Consider the following 9,750-nt stretch of genomic DNA (forward strand, 5'->3'; position numbering starts at 1 on the left):
AGTGTTGCACACAAACTCAAAGACACCAGGGAGAGGGTGACACACGAAGTCAGAGACCAAATGGGGTGTGTGACAAAGTCAGAGATGCCACATGGAGTGTTACATACAGAGTCCCGGACAACATGGGGGAGTGTTACATGGGGCCTGGGGGAGTTTTACACATGACGGCAGAAACGCAATGTGGAGTGTAACACAGGAAGTTAGAGACGCCATCGGGAATGTGCCACATGAAGACAGATACACCAACAAGTGTGTTGCGCATGAATTCAGAGACACCAAGTGTAGTGTGACACACGAAGTAAGAGATGATAGGTCAAGTGTGAACCTTGAAGTTAGAGACACCATGGGGAATGTTACACACAAATCCAGACACCCCTGGTAGAGTGTTATACACAAAGTCAGAGACTCCACTGGGAGTGTTGGACACAAAGGTATAGATGTCTGGGGCAGTGTGATGCATGAATTCAGAGACACAAGGGGTAGTGTGTTACATACAGCATCAGAGATGCCTCCAGGAGTGTGGCACACAAAGTCAGAGACACCAGAGGAAATGTGACAAACGAAGTAGAGCTGCCACAGGAAGTGTACCAAAGTCAGAGTTGACAAAGGAAGTGTGACACCTGAAGTTAAAGATGCCAGGCAGATTGTGACACACAAAATGAGATGTGCCACAGTGAGTGCTACATGCAAAGTCAGAGACGTTAGGGGTAGGGTGAAACAGGAAGCTAGAGATGCCAGGTGGATTGTGACACACAAAGTCAGACACATCATGGAGTCTTACACTCAACGTGAGAAACATCTGCGGAAGTTTGACACACGATATCAGAGATGACAGTGTGAGTGTTACATAAGTTGTCCAAAACTCCAAGGATGAGTGTTACACTCAAAGGTAGAAAGGTCTTGTGGAGTGTTACACATGAATCAGAGACACCCGGGGGTGTGTACCAAAGTCTGAGGTGCCCCATGAAGTGTAACACACGAAGTCAGAGATATCAGGTGGAGCGTTACACACAAAGTCCAAGATGACACAGGGCAGTGTAATACACAAAGGAAGAAATGCCACATGGAGTGTGACACAGGAAGTCAGAGACAACAGGTGAAGTGTAACGCATGAAGTCAGAAACCCCAGGGGGCTGTGACACACAAAATCAGAGATGCAACAGTGAATGTTACATGCTAAGTTGGAGACAACAGCAGTGTGTGACACACAGAGTCAATAATGACATGTCAAGTGTGACCCTTGAAGTCAGACACCACAGGGAATGTTTCACACAACATCAGAGATGCCAGACGGAGTGTTACACAGGATGCCAGAGAGGCCACCTGGAATGTTACACATGGAATCAGAGGTGACAGTCTGAGAGTTACAAACGAAGTTAAAGACACCAGGGAGAATGAGATGCATGATGTCAGAGACGTGAGGGGCAGTGTGAGACATGAAATCAGTGACGCCTGGGGGAGTGTGATACACGAAGGCAGAGATGCCAGAGTGTGTAACACATGAAGTCACAGACACCCGAGGGAGTGTGATACATGAAGTCAGTGAAGCCCGGAGGAGTGTGACACACGATGTCAGACACTGCATGGGGATTGCTATACACAAAGTCATGATGCCAAGGGGTGTGTGACACACGAAGTTAGTGATGAAAGGGGAGTGTGACACATGAAATCAGAGACACCACAGGGCTGTGTTACACAAGAAGTCAGAAGCAACTGGTTGGTTGTGATACACTAAGTCAGAGAGAAGAAGCGGAGTGAGACACACAACGTCAGAGAAGTGATGGGGAGGGTTACACACTATGTCAGAGACACTTGAAGGAGGGTTACACACAAAGTGAGAGACAGCACATGGAATGTTACACACGGAGTCTGAGACTCCAGGGGGAGTGTAACACATGAAATCAGAGATGCCAGGGGTAGTGTTATAAATGAAATCAGGATGACAGTTGGAGCATCACACGTTATGTTGGAGATAACAGGGTGTGTGTTACACATGGTGTCAGAGACAACGGGGGTATTGTATCGCAAGATGACACAGTGAACACTGGTGACACCAGAAGTCAGAGACGACATATGTGGTTTGACACACGAAGTCAGAGATGCCACAGGGAGCATTTCACATGAAGTCAGGAATGCAAAGGGGAGTGTTACACACGAAGGCAGAGACGTCATGTGGTTGTAACACATGATGTCAGAGATGCCATGGGGAGTGTTATGCAGGTAGTCAGGTCACGTGTGGTGTTTCACAGGAAGTCATAGGCACCAGGGGAAGTGTTATGAACAAAATCAGAGATGCCATGGTGAGTGTCACACACACAGTCTGAGATGCATGTAGCATCTGACACACAAAGGCAGAGAGACAACATAGAGTGTTGCACACGAAGTCCAAGATGCAAAGGGGAATGTGACACATGAATTCAGAGATGTCAGTGGGAGTGCTACACATGAATCAGAGATGCCGGGGGCAATGTTACACAGGAAATCAGAGACAACATGAGAGAGTGTTACACCTGTAGTAAGAGAAGCCAGTGGGAGTGTTATGCACAAACTCAGAGACACCAGTTGGAGTGTTATGCAGGAAGTCAGAGATACCAAGGGGAGTGTGACACATCAAGTTAGACACGCCAGGGAAAGTGTGACACACAAAGTCAGAGACACTAGGGGAAGCACGACACAAGAAGTCAGCAGCAACACAGGGAGAGGTACACACAAACACAGAGATGCAAGTAGGAATGTGACAGACAAAGTTAGAGATCCCAGGTGCATTGTGGCATGTGAAATCAGAGGTGCAATGGTGGGTGTTACACATTAAGTCAAAGACACCAGGGGGAGAGTGACACATGAAATCAGAGACGCAATTGGGAGTGTGGTACACGAGGTCAGAGATGCCACCGAGAGTGTTGCACATGAAATCAGAAACACCATGGAGAGTATGACACACGAAGTAAGAGACAACGGGTCGAGTGTGGCCCTCAAATTCAGAGAAGCCATGGGGAATGTTACACACAAATTCAATGATGCCAGGTGGAGAAATAGACACAAAGTCAGAGATGCCAGTGGGACTGTTACACAATGAAGTTTTAGACCACATGGGCACCATGATGCACCAAGTCAGAGATAGAAGGGGGAGTGTGTTACACATGAATTCAGAGATGCCACGTGAAGTGTTAAACTCAAAATCAAAGACACCAGTGTGAGTGTTACACAGGAAGTCAGATACGCCTCATGAAGTGTCACACAAGTCAGGGACACCAGGGGGAGCATGATACACTAAGTCAGAGACGTAACTTGTAGTGTTAGACACTTAGAGACAGCAGGGGAAGTTTTATACATGATGTCATGAGATTCCAGAGATTCCAGGGGGAGTGTTACCCATGAAGTCAGAGACAGCACATGGAGTGTTACAAATGAAGTCTGAGATGCAAGGTGGAATGTGACACACAAACTCTGAGATGCCAAGGGTAGTGTTACACAAGAATTCTGAGACGCAAGTGAGAGTGTGATACATGAATTTAGAGACATCAGTAGGAGTACTATGCATGAAGTAATGGAAAGCAGGATCAGGATGTGTGTTACACAGGAGGTCAGAAATGCCACATGGAGTGTTACACACGACATCAGAGACACCAGGGGGAGTGTTGTAATCTAAGTCAGAGATGTCACTTGGAGTGTTACACACAAAGTCAGAGACACCAGGGGGAGAGTTAAACAGGATGTCAGAGACACCACATGGACTGTTACAAATGAAGTCAAGAGACACCAGTGTGTGTTTGACAGACGAAGTCAAAGATGTCACTGGGATTATGACACACAAAGGCCGATAAGACATGGGGTGTGTGATCCATGCATTCAGACACACCACAGGAGAATGTTATGTGAAATGTCAAAGACACCAGGGATTGTAATGCTCTAAGACAGTGATGCAGTAGGGAGTGTTACAAATTCACTGATGCCAGGGGAGTTGTTACACATGAATTCACACACCATTGGGAGTATTACTCACAAATTCAGAGATGCCACGGGGGTGTGTTACACAAAATGTGAGACACCACATACAGTATTACCCGCAAAGTCATAGATAATATGGGGAGTGTCACACCCAAAATCAGAGACGCCAGAGGAGTTGTGACACATCAAGTCAGAGAAGCCAGAAAGATTGTGACACATGAAGTCAGTGAAGCCAGGTGAAGTATTACATATGAAGTCATAGATGTCAGGGGAGTGTTACATGAGAACTCAGAGACACCATGTAGATTGTTACAAATGAAGTCTGTGTGATGCCAGGGAGAGTGTGACAAATGATGTCACAAACACTATGGGGAGTGTTACACATGAAATCAGAGAAGTCAGGGGTACTATGACACAGGAATTCAGAGATGCCAGGGGAGTGTAACATACAAAGTCAGTGATGCCTGGGGGAGTTTTATGCACAAAGTCTGAGATGCCACAGTTGTGTGTTACACACAAAGTTGGAGATGCCAGGAGGAGTGTTACGCATGAATTCAGAAAGACCATGGGTAGAGTAAAGCAGGATATCAGAGATGCCACAGGGAGTGTAACACACAAAGTCACAGATGCCAGAGGCATTGTGACACACGATGTCAGAGATGCCAAATTGACTGTTACAGATGAATTCAGAGGTGCCAGGAGGAGTGTTACACACTAACCCAGAAACACCACAGGAATTGTTATACATGAAGTCTGATGTGCCAGGGTGAGTGTGACACACAAAGTCAGAAATGCCAGGGGCAGAGTTACACAGGAAGTCAGAGACACCAGGGTGTGAGTGACGGAAGAAGTCATAGACACTTTGGGAAGTGTGAAACATGAAACCAGAGACAACAGGTGCAGTATCACACACGAAATCAGAAAGGAATATTGGGGTGTTACACATGAAATCATAGACACGAGGAGGAGTGTAACAAACGAAAACAGACATGTGGTGTGTTACAAAGTAAGAAAACCCATGTGGAGGGTTACACACAAAGTCAGACACACCATGTGGAGTGTGACAAAGTCAGAGATGCCACTGGTAGTGTAACACATGAAGAAATAGACGGTAGAGGGACTGTGACACATGCACTCAGAGAAAGAAGTGGGAGTGTGAAACGATTTCAGAAACAACAGGGTAGCAGGATCATAAGAAAGCAACTTTCTTATGATCCTGGAGAAACTCACTCATTCATTCACTTGTTCTTTCAGTAACCATGTCTTGAGAACCAGCTATGCCCTGGTCACTAACCAGACCTTGAGGATACATAAGTGACTATCTCACAGGCCAGTCTCCAGATCTCTGGTAGAAGAGAGAGTCATTCTAATAAATGATTACAACATTCCACAATAAGTGCTGAGGTGGATAAAGGGGCCACAAAGAATCGCCCCTCAGCCAGCTTGTCTGTAAGAGAAGGCTTCCCACAAGAAGTGAAATATGAGTCAAATCTTGAAGGATGAGTAGGACCCCAACCATCCAAGGCCTGAGTGGCAAGAAGCGCTTTTACAGCAGAGGGAGCAGCATGCACAAGGCACAAAACAGCTTCGTGTTTTCTGGTTTTAGGTGGTTGGAGAAAAAGATGTATATGTGGGATTGAAAGAAGATAGACAAGAACGAGAACGAGAACAGTCTTACATGCCAATCACGGGACGTGGACTTCCTCCTGACACAGTGGGACGAAAACAGTATAGAGTGTGTTAGTTAGTACTCACTCACTTACTTAGTTCAGCCTAATTCAGGTTCATACAAATTCCCCCTTTCCCTGTCTTTAGTGGTCAAAGAGAGTGTTGATCTATCTGAAGAAATATAAAATTATTAAAATCACTTTTTCAGATCCAAGGACCTCTTTGAACTGTCTAAAGTCATCCTGCATGCAAATGTGCATTTGCCTGGGTAGATTATCTAAAGCCTTCGTTGGATTTCTCAAGTGATCTAAAGCTCTAAAAAGTATAAGAATCACTACTCTGTTTATTTTATGAAAACTTTCAGCCCTTCCCAAAGTTGATTTTATCCAAGTAGAATTCTTTTATATTAATCTCTTAAAATTTACTGGTTGCTTGTTATCCATGTGGGTACCATATCATGTACCATTCTATTATTTCAAACAAAACAATTCTTCACATTTCCCAGCAGCAGGTTAATCCATGTTTGTTAACCAACTAAAACTGGACTTCTAATCTCAATTACTATTCTTTAGACCTATGGGATTTTCATACTTTCTATGTGAGAAGTTTGAGACAGAGGTACTATATTGGAGAAATACAGGTATTTGAATGTTGGGGGAAGCACAGATGATTTTCAAAAGTTAGAGTCATAATTCTATGGTGAGTTAGTTAAGATTATTTGGATTGAAATTAAGAGAAGAAACTCTACTAAATTTATTGGAAGGAGCGAGAAGCGTATTATGCTACCTAAGGTTAGAAAGGTAACAAGTAACAGTGAAGTAAAATCCGGGAACTTGAGCTTCATCATGACTTCCTGTATCTTTTCCCTTCTCTCTGCTGTTAGCTTCATACTCTCTCTCTCTGTCCGTCTCTATCTTTCTGGACAGATCAGCCTTTTCTCATTTCCAGTACACAGTGTGTAAAACCTGTGAGAGTTCCCACCTCTCACACAGAATGATCTCTGTTTGTATATCCCTCTGTCTTCATCTCTCACAAATCGTTCCAAAATCACTGAACAATGAGTGCATTGGTCCCTTTGCATTAGATACCCAGTCCTGCACTGTACACTTAGATATGGCTGTTCTCTCCCTAACCATATGGCTCGGCAGGAGGGAAAATTCCTGGAAAAGTGAAGTTGTGAAGATCAAACAATGGATGCCACTCTGTACATGGTAGGTGACAGAATGCCTGTCATGGCTGCCGGGACTAGGTTGTCCATTATTCTAAAAACATCTCTATTTTGCAGTAGACATGAGATTAGGATACCAAACTGAGCTAGACATAACCTCTACATCTCCTTATAGTTCTGTGTCTACCATTCACTGCCTGATCTCAGTAAGTCACTTCCACTCTCTGGGCCTCGTCTCCCTTAGTTAAATCAACAGGACAGACAGAACTAGAAGTTCTTTATGGTCCATTACAAGGAGCCCATGAGCCTAAGACAATGTCACTATTCTTCCAGTCATTCTTTGTGAAGAACCTCAGGCTCATTGTCCAGAGGTTTTTCCGTGGAGAAGTTATAAGCAATTCCTGAAGACCCTCCTCCATGAATCCCACTAGTATAGAACATCAAGAAAAGTCTCAACCAGTTAAAAAAAAACCTTTTCTTTGTGCAAATCAGAAATGCAAACTGATTAAAGTCATGATTTCACCCTTCTCTTAAAAAAATAGAAAGCGTTCAACACAGTAATTTACATCCTGGAAGGCTTCACAGATGTAGTCCTATAGCACTCAGGACTTGAAACCCATCCTCCAAGCTTTACAAAGCCAGACATTACAGTAAATCTCGCTAGCTGTATGGCCTCATCTTTGGCCAAGAGACTGGAGAAGATCTAGGTGGTGAATGTGTTGCCAGTGAGATAGTTGTGTTGTTTTGGTAGAAAACTCTAGAAGAGGATCTGCAGCCAGAAAACCCTACTGCTGAGACTTCAGCCCCCAAAGATCCCCCAAGCTCTTTGAAAATCAGGCCAGTCTCACAGCCTTTCCTGAACCCAGTGATGAAGAACGAGTCTGAAGAATCGGAGACATGGATCAAAAGGTTCAGGAAGCTAGAAGATGCCCTATACTTCTGTGATCTGAATAATGCAGGTGAAGTGCGAAGCTTAAAGCTAATATACTTCTGTTTGTGTTTTAGTCTGAAAGTGGAGATCTCATTTTCTTTCACTTGTTAACAAATACAATTTGTATATAACCCACGTGCCTGGCACTGTGCTGGGCGCAGTCAGGGAATACAAAGATGGATCAGATGTGTAACCTCCACCAGGTTGCTTAAAGTTTCTCTGTGTCTCTGGAGGAATCTACTTCCCCACCCGGGTCTAACCCACAGTCCAATCTTGCAATTCCCTTGATTGACATTTTCAGCATGCTTGCTAACAGACTGAACTCCAAACTTCTTAGCAAAGCAAAACCTGATCCTTGTCTACCTGACCAGTGTCTTCTCCTTCAGTTGCTATTCTCTCAGCATACCCTATCCTGTCAGAGTCAGCAACGTGCCTTCCTCAAATGTGATTTCTCCTGTGGCCATGCCCTCCATCTGAGCTGTCTGCCTCTCCTTTACCTACCTCACCCCCTCCCAACTCCCCGTCTTGTCCAACTGGCTAATTAATACCTAAACATATTTTACGTTGGAACTCCACTCCACTCCTCTGAGACTCCACAGACAGATCTAGGCCAACCTTTATCTGACCACTTAGAGTTCATTAACATCCAGTATCATATTTAATATATTGTATTTTGTCAATCGAGGGCTTGTTACTATCTCACCAGTAGACTATATTCCCTTTTTATCCCCAGCATCTTGTGCAATTCTGTTCAACACTTTTTTTGAGGCAATAAGTAAATAAATAAATGTACATAAATAACTAAATCCAAGATGGGAGGTGATAAATGCCATTAGGGTGTGCTACGTGGGCATTCAGAGAAAGGAGGATCCTTCCCATAAGGTGATCAGGAAGTCTCTGGTAATATGGGACTGATCATTAGAGATCAAGCGCAGTTTGTATACAAAGGGATGAAATAGAGCGCCCTCTCTGGCAAAGGTGCAGGTTAGCCAAGCAAAGTGTTATGTATGAAGCTCAAGGCAAGGAGTTTGCTTTGTATAAAATGTAAGGACTATTAAGAAGAATATCAAACGATAGAAGATGGGACCAGATCCAGGAGGATCTTAGATGCCAGACCTGGAGATGAAGATTTCATTCAAAGATAGTGAGTAGTAGTGAGGGTTTCTAAGCAGGGGAGCGGTATGATCAAGTTGTACTCCAGAAAGTTGGTGTTTCTGTGCAGAATGAAGGAGAAATTGAAAGCAGGAAAAGGAGGAAGGAGGCTATCGGAGTGTCCAACTGAGAGAGAATGTAATCCAGAACCAGGTCAGAGGCCTGCAGAAGGGAGGAGCACATACAAAAGCACATGGGCTGAAATTGTTGTACTTAATCACACGCTGTGTTTTGTGAAGACTTAGTGTCCCCTATGTGGCTCTGGAAACACGAAACTTGTAGAAACAGAGATAAGAGTGGTGGTTTTCAGGGGACTGGGAGAGATGTTTAAAGGGTACAAACTTTCAGTTTTCAGATGAATAAGTTCTGAGGATCTAGTGTACAGCATGGTGAGGCTAGTTAATGTAGGGGAGGAAGACACTTCCTCTTCCCAAATGTGGGTTCGTCTGGCCGGAGAACGAATTAAGTTCACCTGAGACAGAATAGCAAGAGAAAATTAAACAAAGATTTATGAGGAGCCATGGCCCGGGGCCTGTCTTCCCGAAGGAAGAAAGGGCACCGAAGAAGTGGGGTGCACAGAGTGGTTATATATCCCCAAACAGGGTGTTTCACGTATGATTGAAATGTCCCTTTTACAACAGTCACGAGCCTGCTCTGTCAGCACAGCGCTTGATGGAGGCAGATATTTCTGCTGTCTCAGTGAATGCCGTGGGGTGGCAGGTGTGTTGTCTCGGGCTGGGGGATCACAGATGAGCGCAGCAATCAGTTCCTTGCCTACAGAGAGGGAGGCACCTTTACAGATAGAGATTTACCTTACAGATGTAAATGTGTCCTAACAAAGGGCAAGTTCCACTCCTCAGAGCCTCCTTCCCTGTCCCACTTT

The sequence above is a fragment of the Equus asinus genome, unplaced genomic scaffold, assembly GCF_041296235.1.
Source record: "Equus asinus isolate D_3611 breed Donkey unplaced genomic scaffold, EquAss-T2T_v2 contig_5, whole genome shotgun sequence".
NCBI lineage: Eukaryota > Metazoa > Chordata > Mammalia > Perissodactyla > Equidae > Equus > Equus asinus.